At 45.4% G+C, this 27,815-nt stretch overlaps 1 protein-coding gene across 7 annotated transcripts in view; it reads left to right on the plus strand.

Annotated features, from left to right (window-relative positions):
- The first annotated feature begins 11,372 nt into the window (after positions 1-11,372).
- Positions 11,373-27,815, plus strand: part of NPAS2 (neuronal PAS domain protein 2) — a 159,437-nt gene continuing 142,994 nt past the window's right edge. For 6 of the 7 annotated variants that reach the window (XM_058684449.1, XM_058684454.1, XM_058684452.1 and 3 more), the window contains exon 1: positions 11,373-11,471. The gene's annotated coding sequence lies outside the window, so the exon portion shown is untranslated. Of the gene's footprint in view, positions 11,472-12,072; positions 12,211-27,815 lie in introns of those variants that run through there. The other variant, XM_058684451.1, reaches the window with a different exon arrangement.

The following is a 27,815-nucleotide window of genomic DNA, read 5'->3' on the forward strand; positions in this document are numbered from 1 at the left end:
TATAAAATAATATGTCCATAAAATATACATAAGCATATACAGATACATATATGTGTGGGTAGATATAGATGATAGATGATAGATAGATAGATGATAGATAGAAAAGGGAGAGAGAGAAAGGAAGAGAGACATAGACAACAAAGAACAGTGAGGATGGAAAGATCACTTCTGGCAGAAGGGTGCAGAGGCAACTTCTTGGAAGTGGTAGCAGATGAGCAAGGCCTTGGGGACCAGAAGAATTTGAGCAGACAGAGCAGGAAGAGAAAAGCAAAAGCAAAAAACTGATGTTGGGATAGCATAAGTCACATACAAGGAATGCACTGTAGGAGTAATGGAAAATAGAACAGAAAGCTAGGTTATGGTCAGATTAAGATGGATCCTGAGGACGCCAAGGAGTGTGGATTTGGTTTGGCAACCACTGGAAAAACTCCTATGTTGAGACCAGGGTGGTTATAGAGTCAGAGCCATATGATAGCACAGCTCCTGGCAGGGTTTCTAATCACTTTAAAGGAGTCATGGGGGAGCAGCAGGGAGGTGAGGGATGTTTGAGGGGCTGAGGACAGTGGCTGTTTACCAATTAGCATAGAAATATTTTAGTACATGGACCACTGGTCTAGCTGTACCAGTGTTCGCTGGCTCAATACTGGGCCTGTCAGTGGGCTCTCTAAACCCACTCCCTTTGGCATATGTTTCAATTTCCCCAAGATGACCTGTTTCATTAATGAATGGAAGTCTTTTTTTCCAGGTCCTTGGGTTTCATCTTCTTTTGTACAACTCTTTTGTGAAATCTCTTTAATGAACTTCATAGCAGGGAGTTGTGAAGTCCTTCCTTAGGCTGCAACACTGCCTTCTTTTTCTTCCACAGTTCATATCCTGGGATTGTGTATGGCCAGTTAGAATGCTGGTGACCATTCCTAGTTAGGGCTGAACTACAGAAGAGAGAGACAATGGAATGGGAAGGAAGAGATGAGTGAAAGCAACATTAGGAAGCAAGGATCCAATAGGATTCAGTTACTGAATGGCAAGGGAAGACGAGAGTGAGAGAGAGAGAGCAGGGGGGAGAGAGAGAGAGAGAACATTTCAAGGCAGAGTTCAGCTATTAAGCTCAGGTAACTGGAAAAAAAAGTAGCAGCATTAATAGCACTAGGAAAGATGGGAGAATGAGCTGGGGTGGGGGGAAAGGAAAAGGAAAAATCAAATTCATTTTAAACAAGTTAAGTTGGAGGACTCCAAATGGAAATATCAGCAGGCAGTTGGGAATGTGGAAGACAGCCGGGAGGAGCTGTCAGAACCAGAGATAAAGATTTGAAAGATGTTACACTGAGAACCACAGGACTGAAATTGTGCAGAAAGAAGGAGATGAGCAAGAAGCTCAAGATAGAAACTTGGGGACCTGCTTGCTTACCGGGTGGCAGCAGGAAGAAGTGAAGGAAGATGGAAGGGGGAAGGGCATGGTGTGGAGGGGAGGTAGGTCAGGGCCTTGGCATGAAAGAAGCATGACGCTGAATGAACAAATGAAATGAATGAATGAATGAATGAGGCACCAAGAGGGAAGAACTGGACAGATACAATAATGGGCTTAATGGGCTTTTTTCCCCATTTTTAAAAAATTTTATTCAGATGTAACTCACATACAATTAACCCATTGGTAGTACACAATTCAATGGTTTCTAGTATATTGACAGAGTTATATAGTCATCACCACAACCAATTTTAGAGCATTTCATCACTCCAAAAAACCCTATACTATTTATCTATCGTATCTCAAACTGCCATGCCCCTTATTGTAGGCAACTATAATCTACTTTCTGTCTCTATAGATTTACCTCCTCTGGACTTTCATATAAATGAAATCTTCAGTTATTGGTCTTTTCTAACTGCCTTCTTGCATTAGCATAATGTTTTCAAAGTCCAACCATGTTGTAGCATTTACTAATAGTTCATGCCTTGTTGTGGCCAAATAATATTCCATTGTATGCATATGCCACATTTTTGTGTAGTTCATTCATCAGTTGATGGACATTTGTGTTGTTCCCAATTTTGGTTCTTATGAATCATGCTACTATAAACATTCATGTACAAGTTTTCGTGTGCACATTTGTTTTCATTTCTCTTGGGTATATACTTAGCAGTGAAATTGCTGGATTGAATGGTAACACTATTTTTAACTTTTTTAAGGAACTGCTAGTCTGTTTTTCAAAATGATTGCACCATTTTATATTCCCACCCACCCCCAGTGTATGAGGGTTCTAATTTTTCCACATCCTCACCAACACTTGTTATTTTTTTTTTTTTTTGGTTTGGCTTTTATTTTTTTTTAAATAATAGCCAACCTAGTGAATGTGATGAGGTATCTCATTGTGGCTCTAATTTGCATTTTCTTAATGACTCCTTATGTTGAGTATCTTTTCATGTATTTATTGGCCATGCATACATCTTCTTCAGAGAAGAATCTATTCAGATCCTTTGACTGTTTTTTAAATTGTGTTACTTGTCTTTTCTAATTGAGTTGTAAGAATTCTTTGTGTATTCTGGATATAAGGCCCTTACCAAATATAAGACTTGCAAATATCTTCTCCCATTCTGTGGGTTGTCTTTTCACTTTCTTGATGGTGTCATAGCAAGTTTTTACTTTTGATAAAGTCCAGTTTATCTATTTTTCCCTTTTCATTGCTTGCCCTTTTGGTGTCATATTTAAGAATCCTTTGCCAAATCCAACGTCATGAAGATTTACCCCTATGCTTTCTTCTAAGAATTTTATAATTTTTTAAAAAATTAATGTTTATTTGTTTTTGAGAGAGAGAGAGAGAGAGGATGAGGCAGAGAGAGAGGAAGACATAGACTCCAAAGCAAGCTCCAGGCTCCGAGCTGTCAACACAGAGCCCGACATGGTACTCGAACTCATAAACCGTGAGATCGTGACCTGGGCCAAAGTTGGACACTTAACTGACTGAGCCACCCAGGCATCCCGAGTGTTTTAGTTTTAATTTTTACGTTCATGCATTTGATCCATTTCAAATTAATATTTTATATAGTGTGAGGTAGGGGTCCAATTTCACCATCATGTGTGTTGATATCCCATTGTCCCAGTACCATCAGCTGAAGTCTGTTCTTTCCCCATTGAATTGTCTTGGGTATCCTCCTCCAAATCAATTGGCCATAAATTTGAGGGTTTATTTATAAACTCTCAGTTCTGTTTTCTTAATGCTTGCTATCCATGCACTATTCAAATATTTGTATTTATTTGTTTAAATGCTTGTTTATTTTTAAAGTTTATTTATTTATTTTTGAGAGAGAGAGAGAGAGAGAGAGAGAGAGAGAGAATGTACACAAGCAAGCAGGGGAGGGGCAGAGAGACAGGGAGAGAAAGAATCCCAAGCAGGCTCTGCACTGTCAGCATGGAGCCCGATTCAGGGTTCGAACTCACGAAATGTGAGACCATGACCTGAGCTGAAGTCGAGTCAGATGCTTAACTAACTGAGCCACCTGGGTGCCCCTAATATTTTTATTTTTATGTTAAAGTATAAATGTCTTCTTCTTGACTTGTTGACCCTGGTCAGTGTCATTTCCCTTAGACAACTAGCTACCCTGCATCCAAACAATGCCTACCAACCTCGTACAGTGGCCTTTTAACTTAATGTCCTTCCCTGCCAGCTTCCTCTTATCTGAAGGCCACACTTAAGTGTACTGGCTCACCACAAACTGAAGTCACCAGGTTTGGGCTCAGCGCTATGATTTACACTTGGCCAAACTGGACTCATGAAGAGCTAAATGAGAACTAGGTAAAAGATAGGAGGATAATATTTTACAGCAGCTCATTTTCCATGGAGCAGGGCAAGTGGGGAAGGAGAGGAGACAGGAGAGAGCAGAAAGGACTAGAAGGTGCTGAGAGAAAGGGAAGGAATAAAGGAAAGTACAATGGGTGAAGAATTGAGGAAGGGATCTTATTAAAACTTTTAGCAATCACTTGGTTGCGTGTGCCCATAAGCCAGCATAAGTGCAGGGTGGCCAAAGTGTAGGTTTGGGCAGCAGAGAGACTCATGTCTCCATCCTGGCTCTGTAGGTCAGGGGAACACACATTGAGAATCACTTGTCTGAATTTTTAAGGGTCAAGAAAACAAAATGTCACCCATTGGCATCTTAAATTCTCAAGTGAAAAGCCTTCAAATAAAGGCTCTGGGACTCAGTCATCCCCAACATAGACACTGCGCACCATTTGAACCTCACTAATATCATCAAAAAGAAAAGTGACTTTAATTATAAATTTCTAGAATGTAAAATACAATCCAGCCCAGTCACCATTATGAAAGCATCTTTCACCTTAAGGTAACCCCTCATTTGCTTCAAAACAAAGAAATCTAGAGTGACATGTAGTAGCACATGCATGCTAAAAACATCGAGTGAGGTTGTCTGTATTACAGAATCATGTTCACTGTCAATGCCAGTATTACACTGGAGTCACTGAGAAAAGCCTCTTTATCACCAAACCCTCACAGGAAAGCATACTAATAAAATAATGCTTGCCCATACGAGGAAATTCATAATCTGTTGCCTTCTTGGGAGGGGCTATAAATAGCTCCTTGCAGAACATTTTTCCATAATTAGCTTTTCACTTCAAGTGAACTAGGTGTAATAAATTTCATATCACTAAATGTTCTTCCTGGGCAAAGGACATGGTAGGTTATGTATTTGTTAGTATAGAAACAACTATTCAAACAGCACTGAGCAGGAAGTCAGAGATTTAAAAAAAATGAGACAGAAATGGAAACCACTCTGGAAAACAAACTGAAAATGCCCACGTAAGGTTGATGTGCTCTTACAAACAGACACATGTAAAGGCAGTAAATTGCCTCTTCTTCGTTCTTACATGGGACATGAGCTGAGAACAGCCAAAGACAATGGTCACTTCTGTGTCAATCCGGCTGTGTTTCTGCCCTCTGCTTAAAGTGTATTCCTCACACTTGTTGGAGAAACGCGTGTCTCCACAGCTTGCCTGTGTGCCTTCATGAATGAGGCTGAGAGCAAACACCTTACAGAGCTGATGTGATTTCTTCCACCCTTGTATGTGCTTTAGCCCTGACTCTACAGTTGCCCTGAAATCCTCTCAGCTAATTGCAGGAGCTGAAAAACCCCTCCCATCCTTCTGGCACATTTACAGCTCACCCACATTTGCATCCCTGGAACCTTCCTTCCCCTGCTCCCAGAACCCTGTACACAAAAGACTTCTCTTCCATTCCAATTTTCTACTTACTTCAGGGCCAGTGTTTCTTCCATGTTGCACAGGCTCACCCGAGATGGCTGTTTATTTAAGGTGAAGTGGTTTAAATACCTCTTTGAAACACTCAGCATTTGAGCTGAGTATTTCCCCAAGAAGACAATCTGGTTCCAGTGAGAAAGGCTAATACCCCCAGCCACTACATTAACCAGAAGGGTGACCAGAGGTATGAGCTTTTTCCCTGGGCAAACCTTCACCAGTCCTACTCTCACAGGCCAAGAGAGGGAGGCTTGACCAGCACCCAAACTTTCCTTTCCCCACAGGAACTGTCTCCCTTTCCCAACCTGCAGCCTAGAGCTGGTCTGAACATAACATATGTTTACAAAAGGACATGCCCGTCCTGCTATCACCAAAGTCCAAACAGAGCCCTTGGAGAGGTGCCAATATGCCAATAACACACGTAGTGACCCACTGACTTTATCTCCTTCTATGAATCATCAGGACCAAGTGTTGCTCTTTTGCCAACTCTAACCCTGCATCCTGAAGTGCTGTTTCAAACACTTGGAAGATAGCCGCCTCAAGAGTGGAATAAAGATATTAATAACCGATGTCCTGAGAGGACCAGAGAAAATGGAGACAAGAAGTATTCGACGATGTTAGCAGCACATGCTGCTTCAGCATCGTTATCCAGCAAGAGCTCACGGACAGTGAATGATGCCTCTGATAAGCTTTGTGTTGGCATCCCACACAGCTGAGTGCTGGATTGGGTGGGAGGGAGTGGGGGCCTGGCAGTCTTCAAGCCAGAATCAGACCCTGCCTGCCACGTATTTGCCAAGTGACTGAGGGCACCTTGAGCCTCTCTCGGTCAGATTCTTTATCTGTTACCTGGAAATCATAAATCACTTTTTTTTTTACAGGGCCTTATGAAGATGAAATGAGGTAATGCAAATACCTGGCACGCAAGCATTAGATAAATGTTACCTTTTAGTACTTGCAAACATGATTTACTAAAATATCATTAAAAAAAAAACAAACAAACCTCTTATCCAGACAATGGAATATTATCCAGGGCTAAAAGGAAATGAGCTCCTAAACCATGAAAAGACATGGAGAAAATTTAACTGCATTTTACTAAGTGAAAGAAGCCAATCTGAAAGCCCACCTACTATGTGATTCTATGACATTCTTCAAAAGGCAAAACTGTGGAGACAGTAGAAAGATCAGTGATTGACAGTGTTTAGTGGGGATGGAAGGATGAATAGGTGGAGTGCAGAGGATTTTTAGGGCAGTGAAAAATGCTGTATGATACCAAAATGGAAGATGCATGTCACTATACATTTGTCCAAACCTACTGAGGGTTCAACACCAAGCGTGAGCCCTAATGTAAACTATGGACTTTGGGTGATAATGACAGGTCAGTGTAGGTTCACTAATTGGGACAAATGTCCCACTCTGATAGGGGATGTTGATAGTGGGGGAGTCTGGAGAGAGGGAGTCAGGGAATATATGGGAACTTAGTACTTACTGATGAATTTTGTTGTGAACCTAAAACTTCTCTAAAAAATAAAGACTATTTTTTTAAAGATTCTCTTTAGAAGAGAAATGAATAGGATCTAAAATCAAAATTTATTATTAGAGAAAATGCACATGAAGGGACTTCCTCTAGGGACTTAACTATAAGGAAAGATCATGCTCAAGTGCCCATATCACCAGTAGTCTTACCATCTCTTCTTGGGGTGTGTGTGTGTGTGTGTGTGTGTGTGTTTTGCGTGTTTGCATGCATGCACATACACATGTATGATTTCCTCCCGTGGTCCTCAGAGGCAATGCAATTAACTGGCGGCAATTGGCTGAAGCTTTGGAGCTTTGTCACCTCCAGACTCCTCCAGCCCAGATTTCCTCCCTGGGTCATCCACACCAGTTTTGTAAGGAAATCTTACTTCATTCTTGAGTTTGCCAACCACATGATCTAATAGGTACAGATGCCAAGTCTTCACTCTACCAGGCGGGCTGCACAAGGCCTTGATTGTCTCCTGGTAGCATCCTCAGGCCCACAAGAGAGCCTGCTGCAGTGAATGAATCACCACTCTGCACTTTTCTATTGCTGTGAAGCTTCTGCAAACCAAAGTGTTCGAATTCTAACCCTGACATTTCCATTGCAAAGTGTATATTCTTGAATCTTTCTGCTCTGGGTGCCCATCATTGAGTCTCTGATGATTGGGCTCTGAGGCCTCTTCATCTTTACACTGACCTCACTTTCCCTTCTGCCTTGGCTGCTTCAGTTTCCTTCCCTTAGCATGATGCGATTCTACACAATGCCACATAGTATTGTGTTTTCTTTTTCTTTTTAATTGTAGAGTGAAATCTGCTACTCAGAGATAAGAATCCATAAAGGGACTTCCGGACACCCATTTAAAAAAGAAGGCCCTCTATCATATGATTATTCAGAAAAACTGTGGTGATGTCATCTGGCATAGAACTCTGGCCTTATTGTCTACCCTAAAGTTTCTGTTGAATTTACTGACTATCCATACCTAACGTGGGCCCCAAGCCTTGAGCTGGTGCTATTATTATTGTAATAGCCCACGCATTCTTGCCTGTATGTAGCAGCACATATGGACACCTATAGTGTACATATTTTGAGAATTTAATTGGATAAATGTTTTAAATTAGGGTAGGCCCCAGATTCAACTTCCATGATGGAAAAGAACATCCAATTAGATGCAAAAACTGAATTGTTTCGCTGATCTTCAAAGATTGATATAATTGCAATTTAAAATTTTGATCCCCCTCCCCAAAAAGTTTGATTCTTTGAGACTTATCCAAGGTTCCTGGATACACTATTGCAACATTCAATGAAGAAAGCAGTGTTCTTTTAAAGAACTAACTACATCAGACTTGAGAATTTCCCCAAATTGGCAATGCAGTTTTGAGTGGTTCTTTTACTCCATGCTGCCCCTCTTGAACAATGTATGGATTATGATCTAGTTTGACTTGATATCTAGTTGATGGAAAGTCCTGGTATCAGTGTCATCTCCTCTAAGAAGCCCATCCTGATTCCTTCCTTTGAATACACAGGGCATTTTGTCTTCTGCCATTAGCCTTATTTGGCCTCATCTTTCTTTTTTTAATGTTTATTTATTTTTGAGATAGAGAGAGAGAGAGAGAGAGAGAGAGCGCGCTCGCGAGCACGCGCGCAAATGGGGGAGGGGCAGAGGGAGGGAGACACAGAATGTGTAGCAGTCTCCAGCCCCTGACATAGGGCTCAAACTCACTGACTGCAAGATCATGACCTAAGCTTAAGTCGAATGCCTAACTGACTGAGGCACCCAGGCGCCCCTGGCCTCATCTTTATCCTGGCCTCTACCCTGTAAATACTTCTTGTATAGAAACTGCTGTAAAGTTTCCCTTGATCCCTCACAGGCCAAGTCCAGCCTGATTCATGCAAGCTGTCAACAAATGCGGATAAAAGGAACTGAACAGTCAAATGCATAGAATGAATTGCAGGTAAACTTTCCTCTTTGATTCTCTATGTTTTGGAGGAAGGGCACATTCTTCTGAGGACACTGTGCTCTAGTCCTGATTGGGTCCTGTGCTGCAGACTCCACTTCCCGTGATGGTCAGACAGATGTCCTAACCAGTCAGATTAATACTAGGAGATGAGATGGAGTCTGGAATGCGTGCAACAACTACATACACATTATCTGCACAATTAAAAGGCAGAAACCACACATTTGGTAGGATACCTTACCGGGCAACAGGTAAAAACAGACCATAGCAAACACATTTGTTGCACTGCAGAATTATTTCATGCATTATCACTGTAGTTCATTTGTTTCCTAAAAGATCATTTAAGGATTGTTCAACTAGTTCCCAAAAGGGAGGAGGAGGGAGTTGGAATCTCTTTCAAAGCAAGAAAGGAAGGGAGGTGGCTTTAAAGTCTGCATTGAATCAGCTTAAAAGCACATAACTTTATCCTTTAGTAGATATTAGGCCTATGCTTTAAAGGCAGGGCAAAACCTACTTGCGTGAAGAAAAAAAAGCAAATCAATCAATCAATCAAAAAAAATGTTTTCTTTTTGGAAAGGGAGGGACTTCAAAACCCAAATGTGCCAAATGCCTCCTCATTCTTGAAAAGCCCTCCAAGTTAGAAGCAAGCCTAAGAAAAACGGCTTCTCTTAGGATGCTCAAAGTTCCTTGCAGCTGATTATTTTTCAGGAGGAGAATTAGACAAAAATAATACAAGTGGGAAATAAAGAGAGTGACCTACTTTACAGGGGGGAAAAAGGAGCTCTGTGTGAGCGTTTTGATCTAATTGACGGTGTGGGGTTGCATGCCCAAATAAGGCGCTGTTGGTCGAGTCTGCGCGGGAGAGGGCCTATCTCGAACTCGAGCCTAGGAGAGGATAAAACAAAGGCCCTGGAACTGGTGGGCAGGGAACCCCAGTACACTGGACCGACTGGTGTTCAGAGGAAGTTCCCTAGGAGATTCCTTCTGGCCACAAAACCAAGTATGATAGAAAAGGACCGGTAGGGGCGCCTTTCTTTTCAAGGGCTACTTGCTGGAATGTGCGAGGGACCGAGGGACATCTGAAAAAGGCTGCTGGGTGCACGGCACCGCGCCAGGCGCTGTACTTAGGTGATGTTAGGGAAGAGGTGACTTCCCGGGGCTAGTGGGCCTCTCCCCTCCTTTGGTTTCTCCCCCGGGGGCGTCTATACCACGCCGTGGAGGGAGGTCTGCGAGCCCAGAGGAAGCTGCTCACTGTTCCAGGCCTCATCGAGGCACAGGATCTCCCCTTTTTACCCAACGCTGTCTCGGGGCCCCGCAGAGTATCAAACCACAGCTCCTGGCTCCGGGGACTATTTATGTGCATCTGTCTCTGTTGGGCGTTTGCTGCGGGAGCCTCGGTGAAAGCCTCCCTGTTTTCTCGCGCGCGCGCCGCTCCAGCTTCTCCTTTTCTTGGATTCTCGCCTGTCTCCTCCCACAGAGGGAAAAAAAAAGGTCACGTATGTTTGGAAAAATATGTAGGTCAGTGGAACATTTCCTGCACTGGTGCAAAAGGAGAGGAGGGCAGGGAGGGAGGGGAGGGAGAGGCAGAGCGGAGCTCCGAGGGCGCGCTCCTGGCCACAGCCCCCTACCCCACGTGCCTCTGCGGGGGGTGGGGAGGGGGTGCTGCAATTAGCCGTTCCTTTCCATCCTTGACCCATTTTCCAGACCGGCTATGTTAGCCTTGGAAGCGACACCGATTATTTCTCCCCAGCAGGCGCTGTAGTCCTCCCCAGAACAGCACTCTCCAGCTTCTCCCCCAACCCCAGTGTCCAACTGCCCCCTCCCTCCCCGCCCCGCCGCCAACGCTCATTGAGAAATCGCAGTGGTCCGCTCGCAAAGACGCGCCCTGTTCCGGGGCTCTGGCTCGGCGCTCAGACCTGCCCCGCAAGGACGGTGTGGAGGGGACGACAGTCGTGTGCTCGTCCCCCTTTCCCCCCAACGCACGGGACAGCGGGGTGGCAGCGGGCTTGGCGAGGGTCTACACTAGTCAGGAAGGGAAGATTGCTTGCCACCCCCAGCGACAACTTTAACGGGACTTCAGCTGGCAGCCCCGCGTCCGCCTATCTCCCCTCTCGACCAGTTCACTTCTAAGCACACACACCCCCACCGCGCGCTCAGTTCCGACCCCGCGCCCCAGGCCGGACTTCGCCGCGCGTCCTGGCAGCCCAGAAGGGGCGGGGGCGGCCTCGGGCGGGCGGGTGTCTAGGCCGCCCAGAGGAGCTGGGGGTCCAGGGGTCTCAGGATGCGTATCCCAGGCTGGGTCGGGGCCAAGGCCCGGCGTGCGGCCAGAAGAGACCCGGCAGCAGGAGCGGAGGGAAGGAGGAGGAGGCGAGGGTGGAGGAGGAGGAGAGAGGAGGAGGGAGGAGGGAGAAAGGAGGGGGAGGAGGAAGAGGCGACGGCAGCTCTCCCCACCGGCTCTACGTGCGGAAGAGTTTGCCGCGCGAGCAGCCGGCCTCCTGCAGGAGCCGAGGGACCCGCGCGACGGCGGCCAGGGAGCAGCGGCCGCGTAGCTCGGAGACCCGCAGCCGCGGTGGCGGCGGCGGGGGCGGCGGCGGCAGCGAGAGCAGCGCCTCCCGCCGCCGCCCGGGAGGAGCTCGCCGCGCCCGCTCGCCGCCTCGGCTCCCAGCGGCGGCGGCGGCGGCGGGAGGCGCGTCTCCCCGGCCCAGTCCGCGCCCGGCCCCGCGGGGTCGCCCCGGCCAGCTCCGAGGTAAGGGGCCGCGCCCGGGGACGCGGGGAACCCGGGCTGGAAGTCCGTGAGCGCGGGGTCGCGGGACTCGGTCACCTGCTAGTCGGCGCGGTGAACGCGCGGGGCGGGGAGGGGCGCTCCGACACGGGGCTGCGCGGCGCTGGGGTCAGGGGCGTAGAATGTTGGGGCCCCACCCCCACCCCGGGTCCTGCCGCCCGGGACACCGCGTCTTGCAGGACTGCAGCGGCGGCCGGGCTGGTGTGCTCCGTGTGCCTCTCGCCATAGGAAGCAGAGGACGAGGCACCCCGAACCTCAGGATTTGGGGGAGCTCAGAGGATACTGTCAGGGTGGGTAGAAGCCGTGCCCAGGTAGCAGCCTGGAGGCTTGCCCAGTGGCCTCTCTGGGCCCCACTGCGCGCCTTCGCGAAGAGTGGGGAGCCGGGTAGCCCTGGAGGGTGCGGCGTGCGCGCCCCGGGCTCGCGATCTCTCTGGGTCCCTAGGTCGGAATTGTTTCCGGGCCCGATTGGGTACCTAGTCTGCCCAGCATGTTTAGAGAGCGTCGCCTTGCCACTGCTTCCCAGGTTAGATGCCGTCGAGTTGATTTGATAGGTGTGCCCCCTCCCCGGGCCGAGGAGGAAGGCACACCTTTGACCTTTCTATAGAGCTGCGCAGGGTCGTTAACCAGAGGGTAGAGACAGGTGCCAAGGTGCTAAATTAAAAACTAACCCGCTCCTCTGCCTGCCACTCCTTAACTGCTGAAGGTAAGAAAGTTTGTTTTCAGCCTTGTGATTCATAAATAATTAGTAACCAGTTTCGTAGATTAAGCAAGATGGAAACCTTAAAAATACATACGCACTTCCAGAAAGTCTAAAAACTTCCAAGGTTGGATCCGGGAGTCTTTAGTTCAGGAAGTTAAAAGCCTCGGGACTCAACAGGTGTTCAGAAGGGGTCCGAGAGGGGAGAGCTCTGCGTGTTTGTCTTTAGTACCTGCTCCTTTGGTATCGTGCCCCAAATTCGTTGAATTTGTTGGCTTGTTTCTTTACAGGTACTGAGTAGTTATTAACTTAAATAGCAAAGATGAACTCATCATTTATGATCATTTAGAACCCAAACCTTCTTTTCCTTAATAGGAGGGTTCTCCCCGTTTGGACTTGCCAGATAATTAGCTTTAAAGCAGTTCCTGGCAAGGTGCACTCTGTCCACGAACCTCTAACACTAACTTAGTACCTGACCAGTGAATTGACTAACTAATTATGGCTTGCATTAAAGCACAACTGCCCTTCTTGGGTGGGAGGCGCCGGTTCAAAATTCAAGGGCAAGTTCTAGCTCTTTCTATCACAAAGATTTCCTTAATGGGAGTGTTTGGCAAAAATAATCCCAAAATGTCTTTTAAAATAACCATCGAATAAATAAAATGTTTAAAAGCGTTATTCTGACCAGGGCCACTATTTTGCAAAAGAGAAAAAAAAAATCTCTGTTTCATTACACAGCCAACCCAGGACCCATAGAAGTATTGGCATTTCTCAGCAGTCTACTTAAAGATTTAGTTAAAAATAAAGTGTGCAACATAAAGACATTCAATAATTGTCTTCCATCTCCCAGAGAGATGCGGAGTGTGGCTTAAAACAATTGTAAATGTGCTGCTTTTAGCCATTTTCTTCTTGGAAATCGATGCCTCTATTTATTTGCTGATTTGTCCCACTGTGCACGATCATAGAATTGGTTTTATTCCTACTATTCCCCAGAGTGACTCCTGCAGAGGTGAGAGAAGGGACTACATTCTAGAGGAAATATGTTATTAATAAAACGTTACCCCCCAAAAAGTTAACCATGCCAAGAAAAGAACCAAGTGAGGTTTTACTAATTAGTGTGATGAAAAAAATTCCCTGATATGATGACAGTGTTCAGATGGTGACTAAAAACTTCATCTTTATGTAGAAAATAACAATTGTTTTTAAGCTTCTTTGGTCCTTTTTGGAGTTTGGGTCCTTTTTAGTGTTTCTGGATGTTTAATAATGAAAACTATAAAGATAACAAAAATGGTAAAAAAAAAATTACATCATCTGATGTATATCATTATGAAGTTGAATTTATCCTAGTTTTTAAACAATCTTTCTTAATTCTTGGTGATCTTTATAGGTGGCTCTTAACCCTGCCACTTGTTTTCAGATTGTAAATTCAAAATTAGCGATTTGTTCAGATGACAATAATAATGCCTGCATATACATTTTATATCGCCATCTGTATATGTTAATTTTTTCAAAGTCTTGCTCTTGAGCCTGAAGGACCGAAAGGGCTAAGTCCTTTTTGTTCATTTAAAAATTTTTTTTTAACGTTTATTTATTTTTGAGACAGAGAGAGACAGAGCATGAGCAGGGGAGGGGCAGAGAGAGAGGGAGACACAGAATCTGAAACAGGCTCCAGGCTCTGAGCTGTCAGCACAGAGCCCGACGCGGGGCTCGAACTCATGGACCGCGAGATGGTGACCTGAGCCGAAGTCGGCCGCCTAACCGACTGAGCCACCCAGGCGCCCCGATCTTCATTTTTAAAACAAGTAGATATCTTGTTCTTCACGTGAAAAGTAAGTTTTTCCATTGTGATCTGGACACTGATTGTCCCATGCTGATCCCATGTAAGTGGTGACATCTCTTTCCCAAGAGAGGTCAAATTACAAGGTGTTGAAAATAGCCCAGTGACTCAGTATTCTTGGCTGCTGTACACCAACGGTTTAATTGGCTGCCATCAGAGAAGCATCTAAATGAGTTTCACATTTAAATAGTGGAAATGATACTTGATGCATTATTTGCTTACACAAATGTTTAATTAGCATGTTCCTGATCTTCATTCTATTTGTAGCAAAGAAGGGAGGTCAGGGACTGCTCATTCATATTCCCTGCAGCATCTCAGCCCTATGAGGCCTTGTTCATAATAGATGCTCAATAAATAGGTGTAGGAAATGAACTGAACCATTGATGAGAGTTATCCAAAGGTTAGAAATTTGTGAGTGCTAATAGGATACTTAACTATGAGTAACTCTAGTTTAAATCTGATGATGATCAGTAGTACCTGAGAGCACTGAACAAACACTAAATGTGAACACTTGTTTTAAAAGGGGAATTTTTTTTGAATTCTCTGGCAATGGGGACCACTTGGCATTGCAAACAAAGTAATCTCTTAGGTAAAGTTCCCCCAAAGATCACTTGAACTTCTGCGGGTCCTAAAACAATGTGTGGTTTCCATTTGATGATTCAGAATAGAAAGGAGAGAGCTTAACTTCTACACTGGTGTGAGAAAAACAGTGTATTAAAGAGGGTGGGAGGTGTCAAGGATCACGCCTCAAACTTCATAGTGCGTGCAGTTTCCTGGGGACCTTGTTAGTACATGCTAACCCAGCACATCTGGGTCAGGACCCAAGATGCTGCATTTCTCACAAGTTACCATGCACTCTTGATGCTGTTGAAACACCAGCAAAGTTCTGGAATATACTTAATTCAGTTCAGCATATGTTTACTGAACATCTACTACATGGTAGGCCCAGGCAATGGAAAAATAAAGAACGTGGGTCCTCTCTGCCCTCTCATCAAGCAGCTGACTAGATGAGGAAGAGAGAAGGATTCTTTCTAGACCAAAAATGAGGTCCTGGACCAGAGAATGGGCCCAGGAAAGGGGGTTTTCTGATAGGGCTTCTACTTTGCTGACCTTGACCTCTATCTAGTCTTCTTGGAATGGAAAGCTTTGTGATCTGGCAGAAAATAAACTGCAAATGTTGAAATCAGACAGACCTGGGATAGCCTCCCTGCTCAGCTATCGTGTGACCTGGAGCAACCTTTTTTTAACCTCTTTGAGCCTCAGTGTCCTGGTCAGAAAAAGGGTGGGAATAATGCTTCGCTGGTCAGGTTGCTAGGATTACCAGAATGATTGCTTTCATTACTGTCAGTGGGAAAGGGGGAGCTGGTAGGCAAGAGAAAGGAGAGGTTCCTAAAATATTTTTCTATGTAGTTCACCAATTAGAGATTCGATTTGGTCAACCAGCAAACCCCAGACAAGCAGTAGAGAACCAGGCTAGGGCTGGAGGGTGGGCAGCGGTGGAAGTTAATCAGAGGCAAAACGGAATTATCAGGAGCACGCACATCTCCACTCTTCTCCTGCAGTGCCCTGGCTTCTGGTTAGCCTTGGTGACACCCTGCTAGCAATATATTTACCTGAGGGTGTTCCTGGAGCCTAGCCTTTAGGTTCCAGTGATCAAGACCAACTGGTGTTTGTACAGTCAGGCACTCCTTTAAAAATCTGATTCAGAGGGAAGGGCAAGTGTCTCCCCTCTTTGAGGGGCACTGGTGCATTCCCTGGCAAGGCACTTTTAAGGAAGGATTAAGCCATGAGCCGACTTGCAGGGGAGGGGGGGGGGGAGAGAGAGAGAGAGGGAGAGAGAGGGAGGGAGAGGGAGAGTCCTTTCCCATTTAGCTGAGTTAGCTGAAATTAGTGCAGGGTGTGTCCGAGTTCATCAGGCAGATGTTTTATACTTTAGGCTGTGAGATGATTGTTTCCTCTTGACATCCAGGGAAGATGGATATTCCAAGGCAGTGATCTCTATCACTCTGATCTTAGGAGGGGTAATCTGGGTGGCCCTCAAAATACTTCAACATTGCTCTACTTTATATGTATATGTATATATGTATATATATATATATATATATATATATATATATATATATATATACACACACACACACATACATAATATATAAGATATATATAATATGTAAGATATATACTATGTAAGATATATATATAATATATAAGATATAGGTAGTATATGTATTAGAGTTCCATTTATTTGCAAAGGAAATTTTACTGCTATCATTCCAGCTCCATGCCTCCCCACCTAAAATAAACCTTGAAAACCAAGTTGTAAGAGAATGCCAGTGGCCTTTTGATGTGTGGGGGAAGGAAAAGCAGAGGAATGACTGGAGCCAAGGCAGTCCTGGGGGTGGGGTAGAGGGGTAACAAGGAGGGAAAGGAGGGCAGCAAGCATCTGAGCACCCAGAATGGAGGTTAGAGCAGTGGCAGGGGCAGAGGGTGGGAGGTAGGAGCCAGGGACCCAACTTTGTAGACTCTGCTGCTGTGCAGAAAGCTGTGGAGGATTATGCCCCTGGGTCTTTGAAAATCATCCAGGCTTCCAGTAGACACAAGCCCATCTAAAGGAAGGTAAGGGGTGCCTGGGTGGCTCATTTGGTTAACCATTGGACTCTTGATTTCCACTCAGGTCATGATTTCACAGTTTGTGGATTCAAGTCCTGCATCAGGCTCTGCACTGACAGTGCTGAGCCTGCTTGGGAATCCTCTCTCTTGCTCTCTCTCTGCTTCTCTGCCCCTTGCATGTCTGCTCTCTCTCTCAAAATAAATAAACTTTAGGAGTGCCTGCATGGCTCAGTTGGTTAAGTGTCCAACTTTGGCTCAGGTCATGATCTCACAGTTTGTGAGTTTGAGCCCCACGTAGGGCTGTGTGCTGACAACTCGGAGACTGGAACCTGCTTCGGATTCTGTGTCTCTGTCTCTCTCTGTCTCTCTCTCTCAAAAATAAACATTAAAAATAAGTAAATAAACTTTAAAAAAAAGAAAAGGAAGGTGAATGACAGAGCTAAGCAGCATTATTCTTCCAGCCTCTTCTGAACCAAAAATGGTAGTGCACAATTTCATGAAGAATATTTGTGCCCCTTGATCATCAAGATATGGAGGAGAATGTGTTTAAATTATCATTTTTATGTCATAAAAGTATATTTAATTTTTGGAAAGCCTAGAAAAGAGTGAAGAAGATAGAGATTACCTGCAACCTCAAGGTGTATTTCCTTTCAGTCTTTTTTTTCTATACATTAAATGTTTTTTAATGTTAGATATTTTAAAAATATGTATGAATAATCTCATAAAAATTTCAAATAATCCAGGACCATTTCTAGTAAAAAGATGACCTTCACAGTCTGTGTCCTATGTAAGTGTCATTCCCCTTTTTCTGCCTAGCAGAAACCTGGTTTTGCTCATAAGTCTACCCTCCCTGGTCCATATGTCTCAGGAGTAAATCCTGATTGGCCAAAGCTACCCAAGTGAGCCTGCCATTCTTGCCAGTGATTGGCTCAGCACAAGCATGTGGACTTTGTCTTGGCCAATGAAGCATGAGGGTGGGTTACTGGCCCTTCAAATCAGGCAAGGAGGGAAGCAGCCCTTTTCTTCTGGATATGCAATGCCTGTAAGTGGGGCAACCATCAGCCCCCAGAGCAGGCTAGGCCAGGTCCCAGCTGACCTGCCAAAGAATGCAAAGGTGAAGAATTGGACTCCATAGTGCCCTTAGCCTTCTGAATTACCCAACGAGGAGTCTCTGCTTTGCGATGTTTGGGAGATCCTGAAACTGTCCTGACCACGTAAAGCAGGTCAAGTTAGGTTTTTGTTAGTTGTAGCCAGAAGCATCCTAACCGATGCACCACATACCTCTCCACCCTTCTCAGGAGATGAACTTGGGGGTGTAGTCTGCTAGTCATTTTCCGGTGCATTTACATATATACCCATATATGTATGTCTTCTTTTTAAACAGAACTTATCCCATGACTTTTATGTAGCGACTTTTTTTGGCACGATAAGTTTTTGGGTCATTTCTTATATCTACTTCATGCTTTTTAAAGGCTACATAGTCATACCGAGGAGTACGGCCGACACATAATTTAACTCATTGTTAAACACTTACTGTGCTTTGTTTCCACTTCTTTACTATTACATTCCATGTTGTCTTAACTTCCTTATCTGTATATCTTCGGGTACATTCCAAGTTTTTCTAAGTCAAGGGGTTACTAGGAGGGGATTCCTGAGTAGAGGGGCACATCTGTTGGAAATATGGATAGATGCTGCCAAGTGGATGACTCAAATAGCTGTATCCATGCCCTTTCCCACCCACCCACCCATGTCTTAACCAACACTACACATTACCAGTCTCTTGAATTTCTTTTATGCATTTTCCCATGCTTGACGTAATGCTGGTTTTCTATTCTGGTTGCTTGCCTTAATCTGAGCATAGGCATTTCCCCATGTCATTAAATATCCCATGCAAATATAATTTTAATGGCTGCATGATAGTTCATGATAGTCATTTTTGAAGTATTCCAGTGGTTTGTGAGGACACAAAAGAGAATAGTGGAAGTTGAGGCTTTCCATAAAAACTAAGGAGACCTGATCAATCTTGCAATCATCTCAAAAGAGCCCTGAAAATGGTATTAGGAGACATACCCCTTCAGTGATCTGTTTCCAAGAAAACTCTTGAGGAGATGGCTTTCCATCAGACAGCAGGCTGCCTCTAGCATTTCTAAGAAGCTTTACTGTTTCTGGGATCAAAGGGTTTACACCCTGACCGACATTCTTTCTCTGAATGTACAGGAGTCACTTAAACAAATACTTTGTGCCTGACGCATAGCTGAAATGTGAGTTTGTTGTAGTCTTTGAAATTTTCCGCTTCTGCCAGGGAAGACAGGAAAGCAAATGGGATAGATGAAATTCATAAAAGATGTTCATCATGTTTTTTCTTCTTCTTAATTCAGAGAGGAAAATCTAATGTTTCCAGGAAGTTCCTGGGGATGGGACAATTCCATTTCCAGTCTTGGTCCTCTTTGTAGGCCTACAGTGCTTTGGGGAGCAGTTCAGATTTGTCTTTAGTGCTTAGAAAAGTCCGGTATTTTTTCAATTTCAGAACTAGATAGCTTCAATTTTCCACTGTTCTGTTTCACAAGATTAAGGCCTATTTGGAAATAGGCAGCAGGATAGATGTACACAGTGCAGTGTGAGTGTTCAGCCTGCCTGCTGATGCTGTGAGGGAGGTGGGTGGGCATTGCTTTGTAGCGGGAGAAGAGTTTTGGAGGATGTGGGTTTGCAGGGCAGGGAGGAGCCCATCCAAATGGGGTGTTTGCCGCATCAGCGCTTCCCTTCATGCCGTCAATGAAAGACACAGCCTGCAGTTCAGTCATCACTCACTACATGAGATGCCTGGTTTTCTGCAGATGGTGATCTAATAAAACTGAGGAAAACTTTAAAATCCCAGTTTTGGTGTGTGTTTGTGGTTGGAGTGGGGGCAGGCGTGTTAGGTGGAATGGTACCAAGAACGATTGCTGTATAGCTCTGGAATATCCGTTCATCTTAAGACCCAAAACAGAGATCGTTGCTGAGCTCGCCAAGGCTTTAATGGTCGGGGAGGATTTTATTTTTATGGCTTCGCCTCCCTTCCCCTTCACAGCGGTTGTTGGAGAGAGAGATGCATTCACAGCAGATTTGCATGGCAGTTTTGAAGAGGTTTTATGATCTCTCGAGTTAGAGAACTTGTTTCTATTTCCAATCATAATGCAGTCCTTGGCTGGTAATAATCTCTAGGATTTCTGGCTCAGGACAAACTGATTTCATGTGAGGTAAGGAAGCTTCTTGCGTTGGAGCTGCTTCTGGGGCTTTCCCTCAATGCTTCCACTCTTGGCCTCTGTCTCTCAGTTCCCTATCCTGGATGGCCAGGTGGTCTCATCCCATGTGGTCCTGGGATCATGGGAGCACTTGCCACACTTGCTATGGAAGCACTTCTGGAATTGATGGTTCGCTAGCACACACCGGGTTTACTAAGTGGAGCTGGGGTGACGGTGGGGGACACAGCTCATAAAAGACCCTCCACCCTTGGACTGTCTTCTGTACTTTCATCTGATCAAGAAAGGCACTGCTTGAGATTGTGTCTGAAGAAGCCCAGTACCCCTCGATTTAGAGTTATACACGGCCTCGATGGAAACAGTGCCCTCCCCTGCATTACACATCCCATTCTCAACTTCCACCTTCTTTTCTGTCATTCACCACTCTCCCCACGCCCCACCCCCTTCCCCAAGCAAGCAGACTCTTAGCTCCTGGCCCCCCTTGTCCCTCACTCACTCTCTAGTGAGCCATGGGGTACTCCCTGGCAGGGCCCCCAGCTGCCACTCTCTGTCAGTCCAGTCTTGGACACAGCCACCAAAGTCACTGCCCCTGTCCGTACGTGTGTGTGTCATCCTGGGCCTGGGCTCAGGCTGGGCTCGTGAGCCCCCCAGGACGCCCAGCACCTCATGGGAGGAGGGTGGGTAGTTGTGCAAAGTGTGCTGTGGACAGGGTGAGGGAAGAACCTGTACTGGCTCCTGACTGCCACACACGACAGATGTGACCCACTCAACAGCGTCTAAGGAAACATGACAGCGCCCTGCTCCTTCCATGGGGCCTCAGAGCAATCCATGTCTGCCTCCCCACCTGGGGGCAACTCCTCAGTCACCCTGGCCCCTGAGTTCTTAGGAAACCTGCTCCACACACTCACCGGGGCAGTTTCCTGGCTGTTCCTGCCCTGGCACTTGTTTGCTCTTGCTTGGCCAGGGCCTGTTGCGCTGGCCACACAACTTCAGGGGCACCATTCATTCTCCCTTGTGCCATGAAAATAGCCATGCTTAGCAGCCAGTGTGGCTCCAGCGTGCGCCACATTTGTTTGGATTCCTGCTGTTCAGTGTATGTGGACTTACGAGGTGGGAAGAGTCTGTTACTCTTCCCACTGTACGGTGGGTTTCTTCTCTCTTTTGTCTCTCCATGGCTGGGCTAGTGGCATTCTCTAAGCATGTGATGAGACTGTTCCAGCTAACCTGCTCCAGAGATCTGCACTGGCCCCTTACTGGCAGAGACCTGGGAAATAGTGGGGGTGCCTAACGAAAAAGACATCATGCTTCAAATTTTTTTAATGTCTATTTATTTTTGAGAGAGTTTAAGTGGGGGTGGGGTGGGGAGAGGGGCAGAAAGAGAGAGGGACAGAGGATCTGAAGTGGCCCCTGCGCTGAAAGCAGTGAGCCCAATGCGGGGCTCGAACTCATGACCTCGAGATCATGGCCTGAGCTGAAGTCGGAGGCTCAACCGACTGAGCCACCCAGGTGCCCCGCCCTTGCTTAAATTTTTAAAAGAAGAATAGTTCCTTTTGTGTTCCCCGTTTCTGTGAAGTTGTGCTGTGTTGGCATGAGTTGGCTATTCCCAGTGGCCAGCTGTTTAACCCCTGTGTACAAAATCTCCTGTTTCCTTTTTGCTGTGTGTCTAAGTATGTATGTAGCTCTATTAAGCACCAGAGTCTCATTTCCTAGTTTGTGCCACTTGGGGTGGTATCATTAGGATGAACCTACTTGAGGCTGTGTTTGTGTTTTCTGGCAGCTTGGGTTTGACAGCTCTGGTGTGTATTGCAGCCTGTTTATAGGAGATACCTATTAAAACATTCAGGCTTTTCCTTGGCTATGGCAGCGTTGACCTATGACCTGACTTTAAATCAGAGCATGTGAGCGGCCATCGCCATGGAGGCGGGCAGCATTTTAAATGGTTTGATGAAAGCAGCTTGTGGCCCGTAGCAGGAAGCCTTGGCAGCCTGACATGGTCACTGTGGCCAAGTGAACTTGGCAAGTCACAGACACCCCAAAACAGAGCCTCTTCATCCATAAAAGGGAGGTATTCATACTAAACAGTCGATATCAAGAGGAGAGATGTCCATAACAATGAGAAGTAGTAGTCATCTTTTTATCACTCCCTGCTGGGACCAGCTCATCCCTCAGACTGCCCACACACCACCACTGCCCCCAGGAAATGCCAGCCTCAAGGTAATTTCTTAATGAACGAAGTCTTTGCTTTTTTCAGACAAGGTACACACTAGCAATTAAAGACACAGTATATCCCAGTGTTCTCTTAAAAGCTAACGTCATGGGAAAAAATGAAATGCTCAAACTATAGAAGCCAAACACAGTGTCTTGGCAGATGCTTGGGGTTGCACACTTTGCTTTCAAAAGCTTTTCCCGTTTCTAAGAACAAAGTAGCCTGATAACCTTTTGTGTCTGAAAATTCGGTCTAAGTCAAATAGACTCTGTGGATTCCCGTGGATTCTAAGATCTTATGGGATGTATGGGGCATCTCACCATGATAAATGTGACATGTGCTGTTTCTTCTGACCTCCTGTTTTTTCTAAAGAGGGTTGGCCTGCAGCCGTAGGGCTTAGCTCTGACCACCTGGAAGGATCCCGTTACTTTTCTCCTATGTCACAATCCCCTAAGGAGCAAGAAACCACCTGATTTTCAATGGAAATGGGAGTTTACTCTTTGGATTGGACGCACAGACACACACAGAGATACATACACACCCTGATTTTGGTTAATAAGCTGCTTTTGCAATGGAAGGAGAGGACCTACAATGAACTGAATGTTTGTGTCCCCCTAAAATTCATATGTTGAAACCCCAAGTCCCAGTGTGACGGTATTAGGAGGTGGGGCCTTTGGAAGGTGATTAGGTCATGAGGGTGGAATCCTCATGGATGAGAGTCACGTCCTTATAAGAAGAGGCTGGAGAGCTAGCTAGCCCTGGCCATGCCGTGTGAGGAGACAAGAAAAGGCCTCCATCTGCAACCAGGAAGAAGATTCTCACCAGAACTGACTGTTCTGGCATCCTGATCTTGGACTTGCAGCCTCCAGAACTGTGGGAAATAAATGTCTGTTGTTTAAGCCACTCAGTATATGGTAATTTGTTACAGTAGCCAGAATAGACTAAGACAGGACCTCGGTGATCCTCATGTTTTCCAGATGAAAATGAGAGGTTGCAAAAGCCAAGGGTCCTTTTCCTGCTCCCAGAACTCGCAGGTCCTGCAGCCAGGCAGGACTGCTGACCCATTCCAGAAGGTTCAGTGCTTCCCTTTCTCTGCTGAGGCCTGAGCATGATGCCTCTCCGGCTGAAATCCAGCCAGTCGGCAAGAATGAGGCTCCCTCTGGCCTCAGCCAGTGCACTCACTGCCCTGAAATCCTGGGAGGGAACATGGTAGTCCAAATGACCAGCCGGCTTCCCCCCAACCATTGTCTTATCTCTCCCTGTGTGCTGTGCAGCCCACTCTCTGACATGAGCACAATAAGATAAGGAAGCCAGCGTCCTAGGGCAGCCTGGAACAGGGAGAAACAAACACAAGGCTGGACACAGACTGTCCACTTTGACTTCTGGAACCCACTCACTCTTGTGGGCACTGACATCCAACTTCCTTCCAGATAAGCAGAATAAAAGCACAAAGCTCACTGGTGTCTGTGATGAAGAATGAGATGCCCCTTGAACAACTTCTGATAGTGCTTCTCATGCATGGGGGGCAGGCAGGGTCAACAGTAGGAGCTTCCCCCTGCACATTTTGTATCCCAAAGCTTTGTCACTGCCACCCCATGGGCATCTCATTGTCATTTTTTCCATAATAAATTAGGCAGCATAAACTATCATTAGGCCTAGGGGTTAGGGAGGGGCTACACCCAACTGTCACTGTCCCACACATTAGCTCCTTTGATTCGACAACCGTCTCTGGAGGGAGCACTATTTTATTCCCATTTTACAACTATGACACCAAGGCACAGAGATGTTAAGTGATGTGCTCGGGGACATTCAGAGCAAGCACTTGAATGTAGCCCTTTAAAGAAGGACCAAAAATAGAACAGCCAGTTTTTGTTTACTTTTTCTGAAACGCCACTTCTAAGAAGATAGGATGTGTCTAAAACAAAGCGAGCATCTTGAACATGACTTCTGTAGCTTACGCGGCTGTCCTGAGCGTGAGGTTGTTGTGCGGTGGCTGGGTTCACCCTGTGGTTTGACAACAACTCCGATTTGTTGTCCGAGTTCAACCCGGCCCTCAGGAAGAGGAGACTACGTGTCAAAGGCCATAAAGAAGGAAAGCTGGCAGGAAAAGCGTTTTTAGGGCAAAATTGTTATTCTGTTCTTTGCCATCTTTTAGTAGCTAACCTGCTTTTCAAAATTATTTCTTTAGCTGTAATAAGTACTGTTAAATGAGGACACTCCTTGTGTCTTTCCTCATTTTCTCTGGAGTCAGGTATGTCTTTCTTTAGCTGAGAGCAACAGAGAAGTCAGCATGAAAAGGTCAGGGCCAGCTAGCACTTTTGTGAAACATCATTTCACCTGAGTCTCATCAACCCCCGGGCCTAGAAAACCAGCAGCTGACTGGTTGGTGGAGAAGCCTCCCCCAAATCGCCCAGGGTTCACCCAGAGTGTGTTTTCCCACATGCTTTCCCTCCACATGTAAGTGTGAACCTCAGCACTCAGTGAATGTGAAGGAAAATACATGCAGGCAAGGTATTGAAGAGTTTTTTTTTTTTTAACATTTATTTATTTTTGAGAGAGAGAGAGAGAGAGAGAGAGAGAGAACGAGTGGGGAAGGGGCAGAGAGAGGAAGTATCGGAGGCAGGCTCCACGCTGTGAGCACAGAGCCCAATCCGGGGCTTGAACTCCTGAACTGTGAGATCCTGACCTGAGCCCAAATCAAGAGTCAGCTGCTTAACTGAGCCACCCAGACACCCCCAAGGTATTGAAGAGTTTTGAATAACAGGGTTTGACTCCTGGCGGGGGCATCTGTGAAGCGGCTCCCCTCCCTCTGCCAGCTTTGGGTGGCTGTGGGCCCAGGTGTTGGGCTCGTCTTGGGGGTGGAGCCTCGAGGAGCCCTGTCAGATCACTTGGGTCTCTGTCTTGCTGCTCCCACCACCGATAGAATCAGAAGCAGAAGCCCAAATGAGCATCAGTAAGGTCATTCAGTCTATCCCATGATTGGCATACGTGGGCACACACATGAAATCAGATTCGTTCTAGTCCCTGTTTGTACCACACCCACACCAAAGAGGCAGGATTAGCCATCCAGGACCTTCTCGGAATGAGTGTTATTATGCTGATGCTGACGTGATAAATGTTTCTTTTGTCACCAGAATCCTTTAATAACATCTATCTGATTTATTCTGGGCTGCGTATTATTTCAGAGAGCTCTAAAACAAACTGATTTAGGATGTTTTTTCAGCTATGGAGAGTTAAATTTGTGCCTTGGATGATGACAACAGGGGATGGAGGGGTTGGGATTGCTTCTTTTCATGCCTGGCCATGAATTTATATGAGCGGGAGTTAACTCTTATTGAAGGGGCACTTGAATTCTGATCACACAGGTAGGTTGTACCAGGTCAATTTCCTCCTTCATCCGTTCCACATACGCAGGATTTTGGTGTCTCGGTTTCAACATTTCTCTGGTTCTTCGGTGTTGCCTTTTGCTCCGAACATGAAGTCACGTCCCCAGGCCGCAAGACCAGTGTCAGAAGAAAGAGAGGTATGGGGTTTGGGAGGAATAGTTCTTTCCATCTTTCTCAGATGGGGAAAAGTGGGGTTGGAACTATGGAAGCACTTTAGAAAGAATATGAGGTGAGGTCTGTAAATTCTGAAATGTGGTATTCCTCTTAGTTCTGCGGCAGATTTTTCAGATTTTTAATTTTCCAATTAAAAACAACAGTACCTTTGAGCATTTTAGTATAGCTTAACTGGTGGCAGCACTTGTATTGCTAATTCTAGTAAATTATGATGCTCACAGACACCTGAGTCATTTGGCTAGGCCCCCTCATCCTTCCAGAAGTTATTAGTGTTCTAGGGCAAACCTCGTATCCCAAGGAGATTCTTTCCACCCAAAGTAGAAGCGTGAATTCACTTGAATTCAGGCAGAGGAGATAATTGATTCCAATAACTTGGGGCCCATACTGGATCTATTTTATATTCTGTCTAAAAGTTAGGCTGTAAAATGCCATATTTACCCCAATGCCCTATTCTCTATGTTATACCTAACCACAGGTTTCCAGCCTTAAGATAAACAATTTGCATTTTGCTTTTGCAATTTCCTCTTTCCGTAACTATCAAGAAACTTCTGGGAAATCTGTGGGGTTAGCTTCTAATCTGCTAGAACAGTCTTATCCCCAGCTTTGAATCTTATGGCAGTCTCCCCAAGAGGAGAGTCGGGGCTGTGGAGCTGAAAGAGAGCTCAGAGGTCAGGCCACCAGGACCATCATTTTACAGAAGGGGAAACTGAGGCTGGGGTTTGGTGATGGCAGAGCCCAGCACAGAAATAGGTCTTCAGCCTCCTGGCACAAGGTCATCATCCACCCTATCCCATGCCTCACTTTACCTGTCTTTCCATGCAGGTGCTGACCATTTTACAAATAGGAACAGGATTGTAGTGAAATAAAAGACAAATATACAGTATATTTCAAGTCCCCAGATTGCCACCATTGGCTTACCTTATTATTATGATTCCCATAAGTTGTAACGATAAACATTTAAAATTTGCTTTTCATGGTTGTATGCACTGATTTCACTTCTTTGCCTTGAAGATGAATTTGCATAGTCAGTGGGTTGAGATGGACAGACCAGTGCAGGGCCAGGAGACCCCTGCTCTAGCCCCTTGTAGCCATGGGGGAGTACTTCATTTCTGAGAAGTTGAGAATATGAGGCCCATCTTCCAAAAAGCATTTGTGTGATGATCAAATGAATCAATTGATGGTGAACACATTCTCTTTTTTTTTAATATTATTTATTTTTGAGAGAGAGAGAGAGAGACAGATCATAAGTAGAGGAGGGGCAGAGAGAGAGAGACAGAATCTGAAGCAGGCTCCAGGCTCTGAGCTGTCAGCACAGTCCCATGCGGGGCTTGAAACCATGAACCCATGAACCAACTGAGCCACCCAGGCACCCCAAGGGTGAACACATTCTAAAAATAGTTAGTGCCTGAGAAATTTAAGGGATGCCTCTATCCACTGCTTTGGAGATGTTATTTTTTAATATGTAAAAAAAAATTAAGTTTTAGATTTGTTTTTGTGGTTTAATGCAGATTATTTTTATGGTCCTTCCAATAAAAGAGATCTCCTTCCATTTCCTTTTTATCCAAAATCGACACCAAGTGTGTCTAGAACTTTTGTTTTATATCCTTTAAGAATGTTTGTGCTTGACTGTAAACAATCTTTGAACAGTAGTTAAAGGAATATATACTGATCACTTTTTTGCTTTGGGGCCAAATTAAGGATTGATTAAAAATTCATGCTTGGTAGCTATAGAGTATATTAATGAAAACTGGTTTCATCTATATCCTGGGAGTATATCCTGGCCCTTTACCCATGCTGTTACCTCTGTCTGGAACACTCTTTCTGTCCTCCTCACCTGCTGACTCTGGTTCACGCTTTAAGACTCAGCTCTGGTTTCTAAGAGCCTGATGTCTGCCCTCTGGGGTCCCATAGAACGTCTTGCTTGTGTTCTCACGGCAGCACCTTAGTTTAAAGTTTCAGAGTTACCAGCTTCTGCGGCTTACTCCCCACTTGTCAGGTTCCTGGGAGTGGAGATCAAATCTTGTTTGTTTTGTCTTTTAAGAGCTACTGTATAGGAGACATCCTCCATCAGCGTTTATTGAACTGAACCAAAGGACAGGAAGCCTCTGTCATTTGAACCAAGACCGACTTTTAAAAAGTTGCATCATTCGGTTGCTTTTATG

The sequence above is a fragment of the Neofelis nebulosa genome, chromosome 9 (assembly GCF_028018385.1).
Source record: "Neofelis nebulosa isolate mNeoNeb1 chromosome 9, mNeoNeb1.pri, whole genome shotgun sequence".
NCBI classification, from domain to species: Eukaryota; Metazoa; Chordata; class Mammalia; order Carnivora; family Felidae; genus Neofelis; species Neofelis nebulosa.